At 40.2% G+C, this 24,025-nt stretch overlaps 1 protein-coding gene across 4 annotated transcripts in view; it reads left to right on the forward strand.

Moving 5' to 3' along the window:
* Positions 1 to 3,710: 3,710 nt before the first annotated feature.
* Positions 3,711 to 24,025, forward strand: part of ZMIZ1 (zinc finger MIZ-type containing 1) — a 294,102-nt gene continuing 273,787 nt past the window's right edge. For all 4 annotated transcript variants that reach the window (XM_031052157.2, XM_005152699.4, XM_031052158.2 and 1 more), the window contains exon 1: positions 3,711 to 3,815. The gene's annotated coding sequence lies outside the window, so the exon portion shown is untranslated. The remainder of the gene's footprint in view (positions 3,816 to 24,025) is intronic.

Below are 24,025 nucleotides of genomic sequence, written 5' to 3' on the forward strand. Positions count from 1 at the left end.
TTTTTTCTTAACTTGTTTCTACAGAGAGAAATAGAGATTATTTCTCCCCTCCATAGAAACCCATGGAATGATTACCTTTCCTAGATCAAGATGTTGAAAAATAAACAGGAAAAAAGGAAAATGAATTTTGACTATCATATAAACTTGATGTATTTCTATTAGTGCACACTGAGTGCACCTATAATTTACCTGAAGAAAAGTACCTGTTTGTTAAACATAGATTGAAAAACTTTGAGAATATGTATATTATTTTTTTTCCCTGTGAATTGTGTGAGGTGGTGAAAATGTACTAACATGTGTACCCCCCCTCACTCCACCCCTGCTTTGCCTTATGCCATGAACACAGTGTGGAGAGGGAGCTGTTACATACATCAGTGTTGTGATCTAATTCCTTTCTCTAGTTCTTGGTGTAATGGAAATAATAAACATAGAGCTAGAAAATCCAATACACTAGAAAACCTTCGAGGTTGGTTGTGTATAAGGGAGGCTCCCTGTAAGGGAGTAGATCGCCACAGGGCTGATGGGGGCCCCTTGCAGAGGTCAGATAAGATAAGGTAAGCAAACTCTGCCAGTCATGTAGACTGGAAGTGAGGGCAGTTACTTTCCCAAAACTCCTTATTTTCTGAACGTAAGAAGTCTCTGGATCACTTCAACTAAGAAATAGATCTTGGAAAATGTCATGCAGGATCTTTGTGTTTAACTCTGGGAAGTGGGTTAGATTTGGGTGATGCCTGGAAAAAAAAACACTATTTTCATTGTGCAGCAGGAGGAACAAATCTGACATTGATTACTCAGATTGGTTTTTTGGGGGGGTTTTGTTTTTGTTTTGGGGGGTGGGGGGTTGTTTGGTTTTTTTTTTTGTTTGTTTGTTTGTTTGGGTTTTTTTTCCCCCATCAAAATCCACTTCAGAATTGCTGGTCCAGGTTTCAGTCTTCAGCTCAGGTACTGTCTGGAATCAGCACACATATAGTGAAGTTTAATGAAAACCCAGGTTTAGCTGGTGGAATTGAGGTTTGATTTTTTTATGTTTTTATTAAGCCTGGTATAGGAAAGCAACTCAGCTAAATCCACTGCAGAAGTTGACTCACACACCATCTGAGGGTGTTTGTCTTAGCATATGCCTCTTCATTTATCTAATGTTGATGTCAACGATTTGTTGGGTTTTGATACAGTGTTTCCCAGTTTTCTGTTTGTTTCCTTCCTGTAGTGGCTGTGTACCCAAAACATTTTGACATTTTTCTCATACAAATTATCTCTGGCCCTGCCAGAAATGTAGTCAAGTCTTTTGGTATGGTAAGTTATTTGGCTAGGTTTCTCCACTTAGAATTGGACTTTTGGGTAATATATTATTTTACTTCTTTTTTTCTTTCTTGCCTGAGGATTTGAGATTAGAGCACTCTCACCTTTTTTGGGGCAAGTGATGTTGAGTCAAACTACAGCCCTAAGAGGTACTTGTCAAGGACTTATGTCTCCGTGAGAAGGAGAAACATTTTTTGCACTTAGCCTTCTTTTTTGCTCCTCTTGGTTTTTATGTTCGATTTAAAAATATGCCTCCTCCAAATCTTGTACATCTGCTTTAAATGTAGCCAGTATATCAATTCCTAGCAGACTTTACCTGACAAATGTGGAGGGTTTCTCTCAGCAGGGAGAAAAATACTGTCTAAAGCATCCTTTTGGCATAATAATGAACAAGAAAATCAAATGTTGTATTTGATTTAGGGATACAAAACTAATGTGTGACTGGGGGGGAATACTTCTTTTCTCCCTTGTATTTTACAATATTGTCTGTGCTGAGCTACTCAGTAAATATTGATTAGCACCTAGCCTTGGGAAGTACACATGTCAGGATCAGTTCACTGAGGGCCATTTCTTCTCCTGTCCTGACAATAAGGGCAGTGGCACCTTTTCCTCTTTTTAAAAAGTATAACAATTTGAGTACTTCAGGTGTTGGCTTAAGTTGCTTTGCATCCATTAGTACAAGAGGGCTGAAATCTGACAGAAAGCAGAAATGTGATGAGGGGTGTAAGACATCACGAAGGTGGAATTAAAAAGTATGGGAAGGTTTGCCTTTAAGGGAGGAGGTTGGGGAGACAGGTTTTTAACTGGGTACATTTTTGTGTCAGAAGCCATTCTTTTGCGTTGTCACATTATTGCTAGGCCTCTTTATGGGTGAATGTAACAAAGCAGAAGAGGTTTTGAATCAGTGGTCTTGTTCTTTCTTTAGTGCACATCTTCTGTGTGTTGCTTCTATGATCTTTTAGGTTTTCATTGTTTATTTACACTGCCACTGTTACTTCATGAATTCTTTAAATCATTGCCTATCTAGAGGGGAATCTGTGCAGAATTATTCTTGCAGCTTAAAGACTTGCTGACAGGAGGAGAGAAAAAGAGCTTTTGTCCCCTAGAGAACTGTGGCCATTTAGAACTGAACAGATTTGGTTTGCTTTGAGGGAGATGCTGTGATGGGTGTGTGCTGCCTTTTATGTTGTTTCCTATCTGTTGGGGCCCCTTGTATGAAATCTCTTGGTCTGCTAGGATACATAAACAGTTGCGTACTGTTAGCAGACAGGATAATTGTATTTTTAAAGGATGATAGAGGTGTGTAGGAAAAGGTAAGGTAGCATAAACTTTTTTTCCTTATTTTGAGAACTTGCATTCAGATTTTCCATGGGACAGAAAAGGGTAGAGTTTTCTGTATGAATATAAGCCAACAAAATGTGATAGAGAACAGACTGGACATGTTTCCCTTTGCTCATTCCCCATGGAAAACCTTGATTGCCATTTCCTCAAATATGTTAATGTCTTGCATGCACCCTTTAAAATAATTTTCCACTTGATTTTCCTGCCTTTCATCAGAGGCAGGTACTGGAGGTAGGGAGGGGCCCATTAAATCTGAGTGTCTGTAAGTCTCTAAATTGATGTTAGGAGTAAGGCAGAGAGAGAGAGAGGGATGTGGTATGAGGAAAAGGATTATGGTTTTGTGGGAGTGAAGCTGGATTTCTAAATGGTATCTTTAGTCACAAAAAGGCATTTTGGTTCTGTTTCTCATTATTCTGATGTGTAATATATTTTTCTCTCATTTCTGTTACTGAAAGATTCAATAGAGCTGGAATAGGTTGTCTTAAAAATTAGATTGTCTTTGGAAAAAGAGTAGCTATCTTAAAAAGAAATAATTATGATTAGTTGCATATACCTCATAATTCTGTATATGATCTTTCCAGGGAAGAGTGCATAAGCACTTGAATGTCAGTATATACCTGTATGTTCAGTATGCATGTTGGAATTTGCCTTTGCCAACTATTTTGATAGTAAATGTGGCTCATTTGAATTTTTACAGAAGTGGGTGTGAGCTTGGATGAAGCATATTTACTTAATAGAAAGAGTGCTCAAGAATATTTTTGAATGGGACTTCATCTCATTCTAGTAGGGGACTCTGTCCTGTTCTGACATTAATGCATCTTTGCTTTTCTTAGTAAGTGACTTGACCTTCATATTCCATATTGTGATAAGGGGGTGAAAATACAGGACAGCTCAAGTTAGTAATTTGGAAATGGGGAAGAGGCACAGTAGCTCTTCTAAGGAGGAGTTGTGATTTGTAGCCTTTTGAAAACCCATGAAAACTAATACTTGTTTCTTTTGTTTTCTTCTCGTTTTTCACCCTTTAGGAAATACTGTTGTGCTGAGGAAGAAAGCAGCTCCCTCATCCTTTTTGCGCCCCCCACCCCCCCTTTTTTTTTCTTTTCCTTTCCTCCTTTCTCCTTGCCTGAATTAGAAGCTCCAGGAATGTGCTAATTGGTGGCGGCCTCTTCAGAAAGGTAAGAGGTAATTGTTATTTGCTTTTTGAGGTGTCTTGCCTGCTCAGCTCCTTCTGGAAAGGAGGGTGATGTTAGCTTGTCTACGTAAAGTTTAAACCAGCTTTCTGGTTAGCGTGGATTGCCCTTCTAACAGTGTGATGCAAAATGAAGCTTTGTGCACTTCTCTCTCTACTTCTGCGTGCAGGATACAATCCCTTGGGAAAAACTAGAGGATGAGATACATTTTAAATGATTGCGGAGAAAAAAACTAAGTAACTATTGTACTGCAGATTAATTAACTAAACCTTTGTCTGAATATCAGCTTAGATGAAAAGACAATGAATGAGGTAGGTCTGGAGAAGCCCAGTTGAAGAACTGTGTCTCAAAGAGTGCTTATTTTATTATTACTGTCCATGTACATCTGATCAGATAAATGTAGATTTTTTTTGGTTGTTCAGTAGTCTTTTTGTTTTGGTTTTAAACCTGCTTGTCTTCTCTGGGGTCCTGCATAGTTTCATGTCTGGTTATACCACTGACAGATAAAGATAGAAACCAGCTGGAACCCCAGCTCTAGTTCTGAATGGTGTATTTTTGCAAAGAGCTGGAAACAGATGGCAGTTCTTCACTTCTCCAGACTTCTCTTTAGTTTTGGGAAAAAGTGCAAAATGGGATGAATGGGAGTTCAAATGCAGTGCCTTTTTTGTAGTACTTCTAAGGAATTAAATTTTGTAGTTACCTGGTGATGTGATCCACATGCAATCCATGTCTGTCTTTCCACTTCGAGACATTCAGTTTATGTGTAAGGGTATACAAAGTACAGAAATTAGTGCTGTGATTCATAGGGCATCCAGAGCTGCATGAATAAACTTAAGTCAGTTGCTAGACAAATTGCATGTATATTTTAGTACCAAAACTCAGTGTTTAGATTTGTGTTTGCTTGGGAGCTGGCTGCAGTGCTTTGAGATGTCATTTCCCATTCCATCTTTGTAGTAGACATTAATGCTCCTTGTAGTGGAGGCAATATCTTCAGTCTAGACCTCAGCCATGCCAGTTCACAGTTGATAACTTAAACCAGCTCTGAGGAGGAGTTTAAGCTGACTGGCTGGCCTCTGAGCTGGGGAGGCTGGTGTGTGATATACATTCTTCTGCCATATTTGTTCTGTGGTGCTAACTTTTGTGAAGGGTTTGGAAAGACAGTGCAATGTAATAATGTCTTAAATTGCCCCAGTGAGATTTGTCAGAGTTCATTTGTCAGACCCCTCAGACTGGCTAAGTACACTAACTTATCAAGGATAAGCTGCAGACAGGTAATGTGCCTTGGGATGTTTTCTTTCTCATTCTCCATCTCATTTTTGACAGCGCAGAGGCAAGCTAAGTCTTTATTGAATGGCCGCTACTAGCTGCCTGGCTACCTTCTGTAATAAAGCTAATGACCTAATGGGCACATGTTTCTCGGAGACTTTCAGCTGAAGCAGAGACAAGGAGAAACATACAGACCAGTTAAAGGGTTCTTGAGGAGCTTGCAATTTCCCCAGGGCTCCTTCTGTGTAATTACCTGTCTATCTCTTTGTCTCCTATCTTTTAATGCTGGAGGAGTGTCAGACTCCAGGCCGCTAATCTTTGTTACTATGGAAAGGCTGGTTACACTCCTCCTCTTGCACTTCAGAAATGGCAATCGCTGGTCCCCAGCTGGTTCCTTGACTCTAACTTTAAAATGGATGATAGCTTTTCTCCTTGGTGCCAGATTAGAGAATGCAGCTGCCTGCACTGTTTCAGGCAGTCATTGCCTCTGCCACTGATGCTGCAGCGTGCTGAGAGAAGCCTGCAGAATCTGCCTTGTGGCTTCTGAACCTGTTTTCTCCCAGACAAGTGAAGGCTCTGTAAAATGCCTTTGAACACAGAATTTTGGGGCACACTGAGATGTGGGAGGCTTGGCTGAACTGCAGGCGTGGAGGAAAGCTTCTATTAAGATTTCTAGCTCCAGCTGAGTTTTTGTGCAGTTTCTGAATGCCTTTAAACTCCCTGGGCTGGGAGACGAGGGAAGCACAAGGTTTGCAAGCTGTGTTGCGGGATCGTGGGCATCAGTTGTTGCTGTCTCCCTCCCAGCATGTCTTATGCAGTGATGTGCAGCAGAGATATGTGCCCTCCTCAATTCATAGGTTGAGCTGAAAGGCTGTGCAAAGCCCACTGCCATTTCTCTGGCTGCATACACATTTGTCCCTCTCACATGGCACTGGAAATTTGGAGGGGATTCCCTGCCTGTTGCTCTCCTTCCCCTGCTCATGCTTCCTGAGTTGCAACATGTCAGATGGATTGTCCCTCTGAAGCCAAAGCCGTGGTTTGGAGCAACTCCAGCACAAACACCTTATTCCTGTGCTTTCCTTTCTGTCCTTGCCAGGAGAGGGAAACTGTCCCCATGTTGGACAGGGTCCCCTTCCAGCTGCTGCAGTGACTTGAGCACCCAGGAAATGTATGTTGCTAAACCCTTTTATGGTACCTTTGTAAGATGTGCTTTAACTGTCTACAAATGTGTGGTATTTAAGGAGCAGAGTCTGTATTTATCGCATGCAATCATGCAGACTGTTCCTCAGGGTGAAAAGCTTTGGAAGGAGAGGCAGGATGTGGTAGTGAAATTTGAGAACCAAAGCAAAAGGAAATTCTTGCCCATGTGTTGGGACTAGAGCAGGTAAAGGAGAGGTGGAGGATGGTGTGTCCTATACCCCATCCTTATCATAGAATCATAGAATAGTTAGGGTTGGAAAGGACCTTAAGATCATCTAGTTCCAACCCCCCTGCCATGGGCAGGGACACCTCACACTAAACCATATCACCCAAGGCTTCATCCAACCTGGCCTTGAACACTGCCAGGGATGGAGCATTCACAACCTCCCTTGCATGAAGTATTGAAGGAAGACAGAACAGAGGGGAGACTCAGGTTAGGGACAAGGCAATGAAAGAGCAGTCTGGCTAGTGGCCCACAGTTTGCCGTGTTTTCTTTGCTGCCTTTAATGCTGTACTTTCCTCCCCCATTTCCTCTAACTAAATTTGGGCAAAGATCATTTGCATTTTTTTTTGTTCCTTGAAAGAGCAACCATACCTTCGCTGGGTTGGTTTCAGACGATGTGTTTCTCAGCATTGCATCTAGAATTGCGATTTTGCACTGATTCTTGAAAGAACTTTCCCTCATTATTTCCCCCTGTTTTCCTTTCTCTTCTTTGTATCAACATGAACCATCTCCAAAGGTGATACTGCTGCGAGCTAACATTTCGGGTGGGTGGCAGTCTGTATGTTAAGCAGCATCCTGTAATAACTACCTGTCAGTGGGAAGCTACCCTGATTGTTTGTATTTTACTTTTCATATATGAATCAAGATCATAGCTGTGAGCATTTCAACAAGGTGTTTGTTTCAAGTTGTGGATTTTTTTATCCCCCTCAAATCCTTTGAGATAAATTTGGGGTTAGGATTTCTCATTCGGTGACTGAATTCAGTAAAATGAAGTGTCTATCAAAGTTGTATTGCACCTTATGAGAGAATGACAGGTTCTTCCAGAGTCCTCAGTTTGCAAAGCCTTAACTGACTCCCAGTTTAAACCAGGACTTTACCACTGCTTAAGGCCTGTAAGTACTTGATTAAGTTCTGTGTTAATGAGCCTGTGCTCCCTTGGTTTCTAATGAAACCTTTGATATTTCTCTGATTTTCATTTCATGAAAGTTACAGATTTTAATTTTTAATTTTGATATGGAGAAGATTTAAATCTCAAAAGCTTTATTGGAGGAGAAAACCAATTTCCATCCTAGCACTGCATTTTTTTCAGGTTATTTTTATGTTTAGAATCTGTTTACTGTGTGGTGTGTATTTAAAAAATGTAATTGGAAAGCTGGATGCTTATTTTGTACCCCCAAAAATATGGTTTTAAACATCTTTGATGGTTTTAAATGCACAAAGTAGAGAGTTCGGAGCTGAAATTGTTCTTAAATTTCTATCATAGACAAGGTCTAAGAAACATTAAGCAGCAGAGTAAAAATCTGGCATATATAAGCCCAAGAAGCTATGTTTAAAATGGCAGTAAGAGCTGTTAAGAGCTGTGATTTTCAATTTTCCTACTCTATCAGTTTTTTGGGCCAGCCCTTTTCTGAAGGCAGACTTCACAGGTCCTAGGAAGAGAGTAAGTGAATAGGGTTGTGAAGAGAGGTGGTGAAAAGACTGAGAGGGCTTGCCTCAGGACATCTGTATCTGTATGGAGGGCTATAAGTAGTACTGCCTACATACCTCACCCCCCCTTCCGTGTCATGTAGCTATGGCAATGACCATTTGTTGTTGCTGGTTAAAACCCTTCAGTTCTTCAGTGTTAGCAGATCTAGTTCTGGGGCAGTTGGCTTTTCTCCAGTTGCAGCGGTCATGGCCTGCCTGCCTCAGTTGTCCTCAGTGCTATGGGTTTTTCAGTACTCCTCATGGTTGTCATGTTTGAGGTGTACAGATCTACTTAATATAAAACTTAGTTTACTTATTTAAGAGTAAGTCCTACGTGGAGTGGTGTGCTCCCTTGTGCTGCAGCCTCCTCTCCTTCCCTGCGTCAACACCCCAAAGAACTGCGGTTGGGTCATTGCATCCACTCACAAGGGTTGAAAGGATGCTTCTGGAGGCCATGTGCCTACCCACTGTCATCCCTGGTGAGTAAGTAATTGCCCTGAGCATTGAGGTGGCTGCTTATGCTCTCTGAAGCTTTGCAGGCCTTCTAGGCAGGGTTCTGGCTGCGGTGGAGTGATGGGGGTACGAGCTCACAGTCTACAGGAAGGAGTTTTTGGAAAGAGCCTGTGGCACTAATCTATTATTAGTGACTATGGGGAATGAAGTGTAACACATGGATATTAGTGTAGGTGGCAGGTTTTGGTAGTTTGCTTTTGCTTATATTACCTGTTAGTGCCTCAAAAAGAAAGCTGGAAGGCCCAAATCGGATGTGAATGTTGTTGAAGTTAGCAGTGGAAAAAGACCTGGTTTGTTGCCAGATTTCCTTAGAAGTGAAACCTGTTCTCCTCTGCTAAGGAACAGCCCATCTGGGTGTATATTGCTTCATCCTTCAGCTATGTGATGATGCCTGTAAATTCCATATATGTTTCAACAATATGTCCATTCAAAAAAATAACAAAAATCAAGCTAACTGAATTTTTCTTCCCTAAACCAAGTATTTTAAAGTATGAACCCAAAATCATGAGTTGATGTTCCAAAACCGTCTTTTTACAGTTTTGTGTCTCTTTTACTGTGTTAGGTATACATATTGTTTAAGGTCTAGAAAATGTGATGCTGCCAAGGATGTTGGGAGGGCTGGGTGCTACTTATTGCCAAGGTGGTGGTGGCAGGGATCATTGTCCTGTCTCATCACTTTTGGCTTTACTACATGGGAAGACTCCTGTCAAGTTAGCTCAGGCATTACAGCAGAGAGTTGTGCTGGCATCATGTCAGCTGCAGGACAGAAGGTACTTGATCCTACAGGAAGCCTTGTGTTATAAAGAAATTTTGTCTGAAAAATTCTATGCAGATTTGAACTGGCTGGGTAAATTTATACTGGAAAGTGCTTTATAAAACGTGGTCTGAAACCTTTTTGATCTGGTGCTGATGGCCTTAAAAGCCAGGTGAAGTGCACCAGCGACTCATGGTCACTTACTGCCCTGCTGTGTGATGTAAACCAGATCTTCCTTGGTGCCTTCCCACTTGCAGCCTTGTCTGGCTGGACCATGAATTTCAGGCTTGTGCTTATAGTCTGTGGTGCATAACCTAAACAGGCTCTTCTCTTGAGAGAGACCTTTTAAATTGCTTGTGGCAGACATGCTAAGTTTCCAGTCACTTCAGTAATATTCTACCTGTGGTTTGCCATGATGGGACAGGAATTTAGACCTAGCATGACTCTGGGACCTAGATTCCCCCTTCCTCTCACCTTCTTATCCACTGTATGAATTTGTTAAGATTTTAGGCTTAATGATCCTTCCATCTTCTCTGTGGGTATTGTTGCAAAACAATGGATGCTTAACTTCTCGGGGAAGATAAAGGAAGAAAAAGGGAAGAAAAAAGGGAAGGTGGTTGGGTGGTGCTGTGTGGGGGTTTTATTTATTTGGTTTTTCTTCCCAAACACATTTGAGTATTTGTGACATTCATGAAATCAGTTGAATAGAGATGAAAATTTGGTATATGAAGCAAAGCACTGTTTGCCAGCAAAATGAGCAGCTATGATGTATTTCAGTCTTCAGATGCTTGGCTAAATAACGGTGACATATGATTTTGCTGCTAGAACTTGAGATTTTGGCGTTCATATGCAACTGTGAAATCTGTAGGCATATACTGTAGCAGAAGCTGTCTTTATTCATATACAGCACATGGTATTTGGCTAGGAGAAAGTTCTTTGCTGTCTAAGAAAGTCAGGTTTTTGATGGAACTGACTGCTGTTTGTGCTTCATATTTAAAGTAACTTTTCTCTGGAAAGACAAATGAGTTGTCTGTATTAATGGTACTGTTGTTTTCTCCCTGTTCCCAGCAACCCAGTGTATTTCCTTGGCTCCTTCTTCTTTCCAAGCCATTTCTTTCCAAGCTTGTAATCAGAGTTACAGTGAGAAGTAGATGATATCCATCTGTATATTCCAGCAGGAAAATGGAGCCTTGGATGAGTTTTGGACTGTGGGACTTTTCCTTCCTCACCTCTCTGTAAAAGCATTTGTGGTATGTTTGGGGGATAGTGCGGTGTCAGTCTGAATGGCCTAATAAGACACTTGGTATAAGGAGAATGAAGAATAAAAGGAAAAGGATGGAAGTATGCAAGTGGTGGTTCACCAGTGTCACATTAATAGAACCCTCAAATCAAGTGCTCATTCGTTCTAACTAGAGGTTAATTAATCAGAGTGACTAGATAAAATGATAAGCTGCTTTTAATGAAGTGAAGCAGCTTTATTAGCAGTAAACAAAATGCAAAATATTTGGTGTCTGGCAGATGCGGTTTTCATGGGGACTGTGGTTTGCCACCAGCTTTGGAGAGTGATAGCCTTTTTCCTTGCTGCACTCTGCAGGCCATGCTCTCTGTGTTTCAGTGTGTGGCACACTCAGAACACAGGCGACTGAATTGAATCAGAAGCAGGTATAACATTTTAGAAACAGAAGGAGAAATGTTGCTTGCAGATCTCTCTGTGCCAGAGACTAGCATTTGCCAACTTTCATACTTTGGGTGATACTATTTTTCTTTGAGTTAGCAGGCTTTATGCTTACACAGCAAGCAAGCAAGCAAAAACCGTGTGTGGATTTACAAGTGTGATGCTGTTTGAAAAGCAGCAATATGATACTGCCTGGTAACTGCTCGCATAGCCTGAAAGCAATTGGTAGTTATCTACCAATCTGCAACTTAGGAAATGCACCACGGAGATGCTACTTTTATATATATTTAGGTGAAGTGGCAAAGCCAAGCATGTCACTGACTGATTGAACTGGAGCAGACTTGCTTACTCTTGTTCAAATGATCCTTTACCCTCAGCAGTGCATCTGTGCTGTTGTAGTGTTCCCCAGTGTCTCTTGAAAAGCTGTAGAAGCCGTCAGATGTGCTACAATATTCATGGCAATGCAGGGTTATAGTGGGAAATAGCTAAAAAGTCATAGATAAAGTGAATGACATGTAGAAGGGAAGCTTGGTGGAATCGTGAAGTTATTTACATGGGGCTAAATTAAATTAATGTAAATGTCCACATTTAGGCTTGAAATTAACTTCACTTATGACTGTGTATAAAGATCGTTTTTGAAGTAAACTCTAAGTTCGTAAAAGTTCACAGCAAACTCCTTAAAAATTAGCAATGTGATAAGGTTACTGTAGTTCTGTGAACGGGAGAAGTTGAAATGGTAGATGAACGTGATGTGAGAATAGGATGCTGGCAAGTAAATTGTCTTCCCCCACCAGCCTTTCCTTAAAAGACTGTGCTTCCCACCGCCATTCAAGTGTAAATCCCTTTGCAACAAAGGGGAGGCTGGCAGCTCCACCATTTCAAGAGTATAAATGATCTCGCATGCTTCAGTTGAAAGGTTGAATCCCTGAAACAGAGAATGCTGCTATAGAGGGAAACTCTCAAAAGGCTGGTGAGAATGGCGGGGGAAAAGCTGTTGAGATACTTGAAAATACACCGGCAATTTTTGTCTGTACCATAAAATGACCTAGAGACAATCTTGACAAAGGGAAAGCTGCTGTTCAGGTGAGGTTGCAATCACCAGCTCTAGGAGCTGGATTTTACTTGCTATCTCCCTTAGGAGCACAGCATGCTGCTCTGCTTGCCAGCACTGTATGTGGTGCCAATATTTTGTCTACAGTATGCATTGAGTCCCTCTTAGTTTTCCTGTTTGGATTTTTTTCCTCTCTAAAAACTTTGTGTTGGGAGTCTGAAAGCTTCAGAATTGTAACTTCTGGCTACACAGAGTAAGAGATCCTGGAACTTGTTTTTGCACTGAAAGGAGGAGGTTAATGTAGCACTTTCTAAAAACCTTGTAAATATTTGACTGGCTACTCAGCAACACAGCTGAGGTGATTGAGTTAATACTTAATGTGAGAGCCATCCTGAAGTGCATGGTTTCGGTGATGGTGTGAGCAGTAGTTCCCTGTAGAGACATCTATGGCTCCTGTTCCCCAAGGTCTGCCGGTGGGAAGAGGTGTGAGATGGCTGTGTCCACTTGAGGCAGTCACCTGGGTGTGTTCAGGAAGCAGTGAAGTTGGTTTGAGCTGTCCTACCTGACTTTCTCTGCCCTGATGCTAACAGGTCTAACAAGAGTGTGGTAATCTGACTTTCAAGTGAGGGTGAGCATCTGAGGCTCTCTGTAAGTACACTTATATTTGAAGAAGGCTTTTATGCATGTATAAAAATGGTGCCAGTAGGCTGTTGTTAGTAACTGGTCACTAGGGAGGAGTAGCTTAGAGATCAGCAGTTAAGTCTGGACCTGAGGATCTTAGCAATATAAGAAATTGTGCATTCTGATACCTGTCATGCCTTGATTTATTGTATTGCTGAGGTATTCTGAATGAAATGCTTTCTAGCAGTGGAGAGTTAGCACAAAGATTACATGGAAAATGTTTGCAGCTTTATGAGTAAGTTGAATGAAAATCCCTTTCTTTGTTTTATGTAATCAGTGCAAGACAGATTTTGCTTTTCTATTGTAAAGGTTGCTCATTCATAGCGTTGCACCACCTCAGTCCTTCCAGGTGGCAAGAGCCTTAAATATCAGTGCAAATGGGAGATCCTTTCAGATAATCTCAGTATCAAAATGGAGCCAGACCATCACTGAAATATAAGTACATTTGGTTTTTAACTAGCTACTGGTTGTTTATGTGTAATGACTGTACCACATAGTACCTGTGCCCAGTACTGCTGTTGGTTGAAGATCCTAGCAACCTATTAGTCTGATTTAGAGACAAGCATAGCAAAATCCATTAATAAAGAAGCATAAAGAAGTAGCACTACCCCAACTACTGCTCCATGAGACAGAAATCTGCAAAACTTTCACTATTGAAAATTTAACTTGTAACATGGCATTAAAATGCTATAGCCCTTTCTTAGCTGTGGGTGTTTTAACTATTGGGGTTTTTAAACAAAACAAAAACCAAACACACCTCCCCCCAAAAAAAGGAAAAACCCAAACCCAAACAAACACCAAAACTAAACCTCCACCATTTGTTAATTTCTGGCAATAGTATAGTAGGGATTATGCTTACAGTACTTACCCAATTTAGACAGCTATTGGGGCTTTAAAAAGACAGCCGATTTCCAGAGGAGCTGCTTGCCAGTATTGGCATTGGTAAATTTGGAAAGCAAGGAAAATCTCTCATAGATGAAAGAACAAAGCGTCGTGCTGTCTCCAGAGTGCATGCAATGGATGATTAATGTATCTGAATAGTGTAATTGAGAGTGGTGATATTCAGCCATGTGACACTGTGGTGGTTTCTGATGACTGCTTGAATTTTTTTGGCTCTTGGAATTCCCTCAGTGTCCCACTAGGCCTGCTGTAGAAGACTGGATGCATCTGTGGGTAGGACTCTAGTGCTGCTGGAATAGTGGTGATGATGTTCAGCTGAATTTGGTGGTTTATCTCGATTTCAAATTCATTCCTCACAGTGTGTATAGTTTTGGTTTGTTATTTTTTTTAATGTGCTGAGAAGCTACTTAACTGTCTATGGAGAGCTTGGTAGTCTGTTGCCTTCTCAATAGACAGAAAAGGCATTTTCGTGGCTGATATTTTCTGATTCTTGAAGATCAATTTTCAAAATAAATATTATTGTATTTTTTTCTCATTTGAAAAAAAATGTTAAGAAGAAAATGAGTGTTCGAGAAGGCATTTGTGTTGGGAAAAGACACCTCGCACGCTAGGTTTGCTTCTAAGTTAGGGACTCCTTTGGAAAGGTTCAGTATGTTTGACTCCCATGCTCCTAATCCAGACAAGCCGTAACTGAAGAAAAAATGGCGTTTTGTACTGATGTCACCAGTGACCAGACCAGCTCAAACATAATTCCTACACCACCTTTTTATATGCCTGCTAGTGGGTAGACACCTTTGTGGGCACTGAGCATAGCCTCCACTGGCAGGTGTTAGTTTAGGTTCTTTTATAGTGGGACACAGCACTGGAAAAGAATGTCATTCTTTACAACCTATTAGCAGATGGAGAATTGAGATCTAGGCAGTGGTTCTTCTGGAGTATGATAGCTTATCATGAGCTCAACCTAGATTTAAGCAAAGTCTAGCATTTAATTTCTGGAAGTGTTCAGTAGATGCCACTGTAAAATGAAAGCATCTATTGGGCCGCTGCAAATGTCAGCTCTATATTTCTGGCTGAACACATGGATGCACAGAAAAGCAAAGTTATTTCCCTGCAGTCCCTTAGCAAGTAAATGACATCGCTAGGAATAGGATGGATTTCCTGATGTCTGTTTCCCTCTTATAATTACCGAACAGTGCTTGCTTCTTCATTGTAAACTTGAATCAAACCAAAATGGCATGCACGGTTAGCTAGGTTGGTTGGTTGGTTTTTCTAGCAAAGCTGAGGGGGGAAGAGGGAACGAGAAGGGACCGGAGCAATATCGGGGGAAGGGAAAGTCATTCAGGGACAGCTGTACCTGCGGGGTCACTATTTAGTCCGGCGGGAGAGGAAGGGGCAGTCCGAGTTGCAGATGCGTTGTTATCTGCAGAATCCCCGGCCTGGGAGAGCTGCAAAAGGTTTAATGCAAATCGGAGACCTCTGCTATTGTGTGAGACAGATTAGGGCTCATTTGCATTCTTTCTCCTGTAATAATTACCTAGCAAGGAGTGCCTGTTACCATTAGCTTCATTCTGTTTGCCTGTGATAATGCCATCAGCAATCTCTTCTCCATGGATTATGGACAATGTGAGGAACGGCAGTGGGCCAAGAAAATAAAATAAAATAAAGAAATAAATCTGTTGGAGAGAATAGTAGAAAAATATGAATGCTGAAAAATTAAAATGCAGATAATTGTAGTAATAACCATTAAATACAACTGGAGAAATACCATGAGCTGCAGAGCAAAAGTCAATATTAATCCATAATATTGATGACGTGTATGGTTTCAAATACCAGTTTAGAAGAGCCAGCACAGGATTTTAACTGAACTTTATCTATGGTGGTGCTAGTAGTTTTGTTCCATTTTCAGAATTGGCTCTGATTGTTCTAAAATAAGCACATCTAGAGATCAGTATTGCCAATATACAAATGTTAAGTCTAAAAATGGTGCAGTGCATCATAAAATCAGGTAAAATTCAGGAAACTTGGTGTAACTTTGGGTCCTGGAAGTCAAGCAAAGCAGTTCCCCTGACTCACAAATAAAGGTATATTTTATTTATTTACTTATTTTCTGTGTGGTTTTGTTTATTTGTTTAAGATGGGAGAAGTTAAAGAGGAGAAAATGAATGCAGCTAAACATGGAAGACCAAGGATGCTAAAAATCAGTTATTCCCTCTACTAATTGCATATAGAAGAAACATGAAATCATTGGAACCAACAGTTGTTCTTCTTGCCATTCACTCTCCTTCCCTTGGTTTTTGCTCTGTTACCTGCTTGAAAAAGCTGTGGGGGTCACTCCATGAGAGAGGCAGAGCCCTGACATTCCCCATCCAGCTTTGGTTACTTTTGGCAGCCCAGTGCTGGCAGCCAGGCCCCTGCTTTGAAGCCCCAGCATGAAGCCTGCACAGCAGCAGTTGGATGGCAGCTGCTGAGGATAGAGCTGGTGACCCATTTCAAGGCCTTGCTTTGTGTCACAGCATGAAAGTTTGTCTTTGAATCCTGCTAGCACAGGATTGAGGTGGGGGACTCAGCTTGGAAGAGGAAAACATGCCTGATACTCCACATGCACATCAATGTCGGGGACGGAGCAGCATGTGCCTGGACAACCTCTGTTTTGGTGTAGATCCTCCTTGCCAATATTTTTACAGTGGGGTAATTCCATCCTTCGCAGTGGTGAAGTGAGGAAGCAGGAAGCTAAATCAAAGCAGCACTGGCTTTAATCTGTGAGGAGCCATCTTAAATATATTTAAATGTATGTAAGCTTATTTCAGGTCTAGAGGAGGTGATGGGCATAGCTGTGTGGCTTTGAGTGGGTTCTGTGGGGGGAGAGTGGTGTGGGGCTGCAAGGGCATTGTGTTGGTGAGCTGGTGAGCTGGTAGACAGCTAATGAACTACCAGAAAAAAGCTTTGGTTCATATGGCTTCCACACTTTCTGGCTGTTAAGGGTTTGGGAGGGTACTGTGTTGCCTGTAAAACTTGATACAACTCTGAAGAGTTTCTAAATCGTGTGAGCACACTTAATATACAACAAAGTTTTCCATAATTTTTCCCTTACCATTGGATTTGCTTTTTATAGGTTCCTTTCCCCTCTGCACTCTTCCAGCATCATCATAAGGATACTTTGTTTCTCATCAGAAAACAGGATAGTTCTTTGAAATTCCATACAGTTGAAATGTAAAGATAGAAAGGTCCCTTACATTATACGCAGTTATCCTACCCATCTTCTGGCAATGGCCTCCATTTAATAAATATGTGTTGCATAATGGAGGAAAATATTTAAGGATGAGTAAGGTTGACATTTCATGTGTTCTTGGACTTTTCCAACTAGGGGTGGATTGCAAATGGAGGTGCAGGTCTGCAAATGAGTAACCAGTGTGGCCTTTTGTGAAATCAGTTTTGTGTGGGTTTGGGGTTAGTTTTCTTGTGTGTGTGTATTTGAGGATTTTCTTTAGCAGTGGTAGCAAGAAGAGAAATTTGGCAACTCTTAAAAATGTCCAGATACATGGATAGGGCTGCCTCCTGTGATACCAGTAGGTATTTAGTGTTAATCAGAATTTATATCATTCTAAATGATTAGAGAGAATGCCAGGAGACTGGAAATGTTTACATTTGTTGTCTGGTTTTTTTTCCTTCCCTTTTTGTTTTACCCACTATAATAATGGTAAAGATCACAAACGTGACAGGTACACAAACATAGAGGGAAATGAAATTTAGGGGGGGAAAAAGGTTGAAAGCACACATTTCTTACAGAAAACAGGTACTAAATACAAACTGAATGATACCGGTATGTTTTATTTTAAAGTATCAGCCTAAATCTTTTGTTCATCTTCAGACCTTTCTATAGGAGGAGGGAATGCAATTTGGTGCATGGCTAGTTCTGGATAAATCATTTACAAGTTGTGCCATCATTACACAGGAATAAAACAAATAAACCAGCAGCTGATGTAATTGGAAAGGTCTAATGCATATTGTGTGTAGAGAAGGACATGGGAGTTTTGAAGTGCTGTCATGGAAAATAATGATTATGTACATCTAAGTGTAAGCTAAACCAGAGCAATGTATTTTGGTGTGTGAATAATTAGAGATAATAATAAAAGAATCTGACTACTTAAGAGATAATGCAGTATCATATGTGAAGCTGTATGTTTATATAGAAGCACGTATGCACACACACATTTTGAAACTTTAAAAGTGATGTAAAGATAACATAGCTTCTTGGGAGGCTTGTATTATTCCTGCAAATTACTTTTCTCCATATGGCCCTCCTTTAATAATTAATTTAGTATAGTCACCATATGTATTTTCAATCTTTTATTTTGATTCTATAGCAATGAATTCAGAGTCATTTGTATTCTAAGCAGTATTTAGTTTTTTTCTTTCTTTCTTTAACCCACCATATGTATGGATATATATTACTGATACCAAGGCCTCCATAATCTGGGAGAAGTGTATCAGAAATTAGTTTTCAAATCCCCTTCCTTACTTACGGCTGAATTTGGGCTTTGGAGCCCTTTGTTAAAAATCCCCATAAAGGCACATGAACAGATGTGGTTTTGTTAGAGGAAATGTCACTGTATTCAGTTTGCTCCCCTCTCAAGTGAAGAGGTGCCGAAGCCTCTTGCGCTGTGTGAGCTCAGCAGCTCACAGACGGCAGTTGCTCATCCTCCCTAATTGGAGGCAGCAGCCAGTCATACACAGGAGCAAGGAGGAGTTCGTTTGCTCATGCTACGTGCGCTGAGCTATACAGGCTGGTCCAAGTTGTTCCTCAGTACTGCTGCATTTGAATGTAGGTTTAAGTTTTGGTCCTCTGCCCCTCAACAGAAAGTCAAATACCTCTTTGAGGATGGTGAAGCATTGTTGGGCAGATAAGCCACTCTAGGAAATGGACATCCTGAATTGGTAACATACAATATCTGAGAGCAGTGTATTTTCCAAAGAATAATTGCAAAAAACCCCCAAAAAAGTAAGGGGGGGTTTATTTGTGCCACACACTGCATTAGTAAATAAAAGGCCCACAGATTTTCAGTATGTTAAGCTGTCCATCACACATGAGTCAAAGGAACAGTTGTTTATTCTTTGGTATCTTTAGGCTGTCTGTGACAGAGTCCAGATGTGAACCACTTTATAGAAAATGCAAGAGAAGTTGCTTTTCTAAATCACCAGTAGCAAGGCCACACAGATCTCGGCTGTACCTATCATGTCTTCTTCATCTCTTTTCAGCCAGTTTAATAGCGTGAAGGTACTAACTGAAAAACTGACTTGGTTTACTTTTACCTAACAAAAAGATTTTGCAAGCTTTACACAGTATGGCACAATGATATTTTTCCTAAATACTGAAACAAAACGTGCACACAGGGAGCATAAATGTCCATGAAAGCATACTTAAACATATGGTTATAAAGTAATGTGGATACCTTAACTTACATAAGCATAACTATACACCCACACAACTTACAAGACTAGACGTATTTTCAACTGCCTTATTATCAAAATCATAATTTATATAACATAATTTATGTGAGTTAAAGGAATTTGCGAAGCACAATTCCAGAATTCTTTTGAATCTCGTGTTTCTACAGCATGTTTCCATCCTCATAACTGCAACAATAGCTCTTTTTGGGGGGTGGGGAGGGTGTGTAAAAATATTTTATTAAAAGGGCTGAAACTTTGGAAGCACTGCAGAAAACTGTATTTTAGCATTTATTGGAAAGGTAATTGCAAAACAGTTCTTTTTACACTGCTAGCAGTAATCTACAAAGTGTATTATGAGGAGGATTCAAGGGTTTGCACACTGTTGTCCAGTGATACTCAACTAGCACAGAGTGACAGAGTCTGGGTAGCCAAAGCAAAGCAGCATGGTGTCATAGGTGCAGGGCTCAGTTAAAAACAAAAGTTTCCTAACTTAACAAAAAAGTCCAGTTTTCTGGGTGGAGCACCATGCAGATAGACCCAGAGACTGCAAACATTAATCTCTTTATGTGGTTTTGTGAACTTGAGTATGTTTCTTAATTTATGTACAGCTCTGTTAGGCAAAAACACTGTTGCGGCAGAGAGCATGCATGTGGGTGTACATATTCTTGGCTCAGCCTCCTCGAGCAGGACCAGCACCAGGAGCTGGGGCTTCTGGGATGTTTGTGTGTGTGTCTGAGTGATACACACAGCCCTTCATCCTCTTTGGACTAACTGCAATAGCACATACTTAACAAAAATGCATTTTTCCTCCCTGCTCAGGTTTTGTGTTCAATCCCTATGGCTGGTGTGTGGCTTTGGTCAAAGATCACGATCTTAAACCGTGAATTTGGGTAGATTACAACTCTGAATAAAGTATGCCGTCTTTCCACTTGCACTGTTCCAGCAGTGCAAGTTAGCTGGGTATTTGAGTAGAAAGGAGTTCACCATTATAAAGGCAGGCAGTCTGGGGAGAATGAGGAAGCTGAGCACAGCTTGTGTACATATTTGTTGAAAGCTAATTGGCAATGCAGTTGCCTTTCAAAGTTGTTCTTTCACCTATCAGTAGAGCACAACTCTGGTACTTAATGTACTGTGGATTACGTAAACACTACCCTGAAATATTTGTACAGGCAATTAACTCTTGTTTTTACACTGCTTTGAGTTACAAATGGAATCCTGCTGTAGAGCTTGGAATATTTATGTTATGAGATATATTCCATAACTAGATTCAATAGTACTTTTGTCAAACTGGTTAGCATGAAGATCAGAAAAACAGGGAATGGGTCATCCTTTGAGGAGCTGACAATCTTTTCAAATTCAGAATCCAAGAAATACAGATGCTGTGTTTTTATCACATTGTTAAGGAAAAACAGTATTTACAAGAATTTTATCTGGAACAAATGTATCTGCTCTTGGTTATTATATTTGAAGATTGTAAGTGCTTATATCGGTAACACTGTTTGCATTTTGTGTGGCAAAGCATGGTTACTAATGAAGTAAAGTATATGTATGGCATGGCGTCGCTGTCACCTCAGTGGCATCCTCATCTAATGCGGTGTTGATGACTCTAGGGATACTTCCATAGACATGTTTTTATTTTTCTCCATCTTGCTGTTTTCAAACTTATCTTACAAACATTTTGTCCCTGATGAAATTAAGTCACAGCTCTACAATTTGAGCTGAATAATATATCTATTGAAATGTAACCAATTGGTAACAACCATCTTAAAGCCAGTCCTCCATCCTTTAGAGTTTATTCACAAGCACTTGACCTAATACAGCCATGAATTCGAATAAAATGTTAACGGATTTTATTGCAATTCGTAGCATGACTTGCTGCCATGATAATAAAACAGCATTTATAACATCGATGGCTGTGACACTCTGCTGCTCATCAGACTGCTTTGTGCCTGTGCTTAACAGAAGTGTAGCTATTGTGTTCCCCAGTGGAGTGGTGAGGGACTGGTTAAATGAGTTCAGCAGTATTTTGCATGTAATCAAACAGGAAAATGCAACTAGGAAATGCAACTAATTGAATCAAAATCATTCATACCTTTTGTATATCAAGACATTGCAACTAGATTAGATTGTAGTTGATTTAAAAATAGTCTTCTCAGAAAGAGGAAAGTAAAATATATTGTATAATAGTGCAAAACCATTAGTGCTTAAATCAACATACAAGCTGGATGTCTTTTTTTGTGGATGAGGACAGCTAGACTTGGCTGGTATTTCCATTATGAAGGCAGCAGCTCACTTGCAGTTTTTAGATTTGTCCTTTAAATGGTCCAGATAAATTCCTTCTGCAGTCATATATCTGTCTGTTTTCTCTTAATTTCTTTTGCCTTCCTCTAATAACTTCTGCCAAACAGAGAATTCATAAATGCAGAGAACTTCAAGCAGTTTACCTGTGACTGGTCTTTTCTCAGTCTTTTGTAGATTGGTGGAATAGGTTTTGCTTCCCCAGTTTCCTAGCAAAATGTCCTTAAAGCAGGGAATCAGTTCAGCCTGTTTCTATATCCTTTCATTTACCTAAGAGTTCTTTGAGCTTTGTCCAACTTCTAGATGCATGGAGACTAGCTGTTTGGAGGGAAGGGGTAGGTATGAGAAATGGTTTTTGAAATGTCTGTTGTATACACCCACTCTTCCTATATGACAGAAGATGCTAATGGATGAAACCACAAGACTTGCAGTTGTTGATGATTTTCAGTAGTGCCTACCAGTTTCTCTTGGATTCTTTCAAAGTCCCCTGTGCTTGTAAGAAATTAAAGGTGTTTGAAGCATTACCTTCTAACCAGATTAAAAAAGACAGGAGCAGTTTTAACACCCCCATCCAGTTACTGGCTTCTTTTGGGGGCAATATTTATTAATTAAAGTAATGCTAGAAAAAAATATAAGCATAAATCACTTAAGAAACAGTTTTGGTTTGATGTTTCTCTGCTTCAGGAATTTAAAGGTAGTACTTAGTGTAAAAATGAATAGGCAGAGGGATTTCTTTTTAAATGGTAGAACTAGATTTGTAGGTAGAGGGGTTTTAATTAGGTCAGCTGGTATAGTTGGAAAAATAAATTTTTGTGGATATAAATGTTTCTTCAGACTTCAATTGAGCAACTAAGTGTTACTCATTTCAGGTCAACAGTCTAACCTGCTTCAGTTAGATTTCTTATCCCAAGGTCAGGAGCCACTGGTTCTTAATGAATGTTGCAATGTGTAAAAAGGCCAGAGATTATGTCATCTGATCTTGGTGACTACCTGGGAAAGAGGTATAACTTTGAAAGAAATTGAAGGCCATTATAAAAGCCCATTTTTGAATAAGTTCATGTGATAGTATCATAGTGGGAAATACCACATTTATTTTTTTCTTACACATATTTTAATTTGATGTGTTGTTTAATCTTGGCCGCTTCTGAAAATGTCATCTGTTGCTGTAGCTCCATTTCTCTCTTTCTACAGTACAGCTGTCCTGCACTGGAGAGTTGCGCTGCCTACCCTAACTTCAGGCTTTTCACCTACTCTCTTTACTCATCTGTGTTAGGGGCTTGGTGAAGTACCAGTATTTGAACTTGTGAGACAATTTACATAAATGGATGAGAATCAACTGGAACTGTGTTTATAGGGGCTCGAATCTTATCTGTAGCTTACCCATTTGAGCTTTCCCTCAGTAGATTGTACTGGTTTTCAGGTTAGAGCATTATTTGTGGTTTTCATAATGACTGCAGGTATGGACTAGTGTGATTTGGTGCAGTAATTAGTTTGTATTCCATGGAAAATAACAGTAGCAAATTTATTTTCTTGCAAACTTTTCACTGCCTGGCTTCCTTCATCACCAGTGTCACCAATCCTTATTCTCTGGTTTCCTTGTCACAAACCATTTGAGCAAACAGTGAAGCCTATGTGGAGTACTATCTGGGTAAAAGCTAAAGCAAATAAGTCTGGGTGGTGTTTTTTGACTCACTCTTCTCCTAACAAAGTGGTTGCAATAGTCCCATAAACAGTATCTGTAGCAAGACCTTCATGTTTTATGCCCATTTACTTGTGGTATCACTGTTCTAAGGGACCTAGGTGTAATAATTAGCAGACTTTAGGTCAGAGACAATCTGTTAATTACACTTCTAGCTCTTCACAGAGTATAACTTCCATTAAGCCATCAGAATTGTCTGAACAGATACTTTTGGAGCTATGGATGCATGGTTGTTGGGGGGTTTCCTTTCTAATAATTTTGTAATGTGTACTTACAAGTGAATGGTTAAAAGTTTTATTTTTTTTTACTTTTTTTCCCCCTATGGAGACAAAATATCTAAAACACATTAATCTGTGTCCAGCTTTGTGTATGGTGCATTTCAAAACCAGGTAAACTAGAGGGCTTTGTCCCCCCTCCCCTTTTCTCCACCCCCACATCCAGAGAAAGAAGTAACCTAGTATCTGAAGAATGCAAGTTATGCAGATGTTAAAAAGGCCAAATAAAACAAATAGATGGGCTGCAGCTGCTGGAGCAGCATAAAGCAAAGAACATTAGCTGCTGTGATGGGAATGCTGTATTTCAGCATGCTGCTAGCCTTTGCCTGTTTGGGGAAAATAGCATGGTAAATTAGTTTAACCAGTTGTTATCTTATTTTGATTGTAAAGTTGTGATTGCTTTCGTAATTGCTGAGATTTCAAAAATCCCCAGCTTTCCTCTTAATTAAAGAAACAAGAGAATAAGAAGTGGTAGTGTTCTTTCATAGTAAGGAAAAGGGAGTTCTACAGAAGTACAAGTGGTGTCTCTTGCTCCTGATCTTTCAGGGAGAGGTGACAGACTTTCAAGGAAGTATCGGGGAGAAAAAAATAAATCCCACAACTTGGTGAAGTTAGTATGTTGAAGATGCCTTCAAATATCCTGAAATTAAAATGGGAGACCAGACACCCTGCAGTACATTAAACAGCAACTTTCCATCAGAAGTTTTGGGGCTGGGGGAACTGAAGACAGTTCACTGCACAATAT

The sequence above is a fragment of the Melopsittacus undulatus genome, chromosome 8, assembly GCF_012275295.1.
Source record: "Melopsittacus undulatus isolate bMelUnd1 chromosome 8, bMelUnd1.mat.Z, whole genome shotgun sequence".
NCBI lineage: Eukaryota > Metazoa > Chordata > Aves > Psittaciformes > Psittaculidae > Melopsittacus > Melopsittacus undulatus.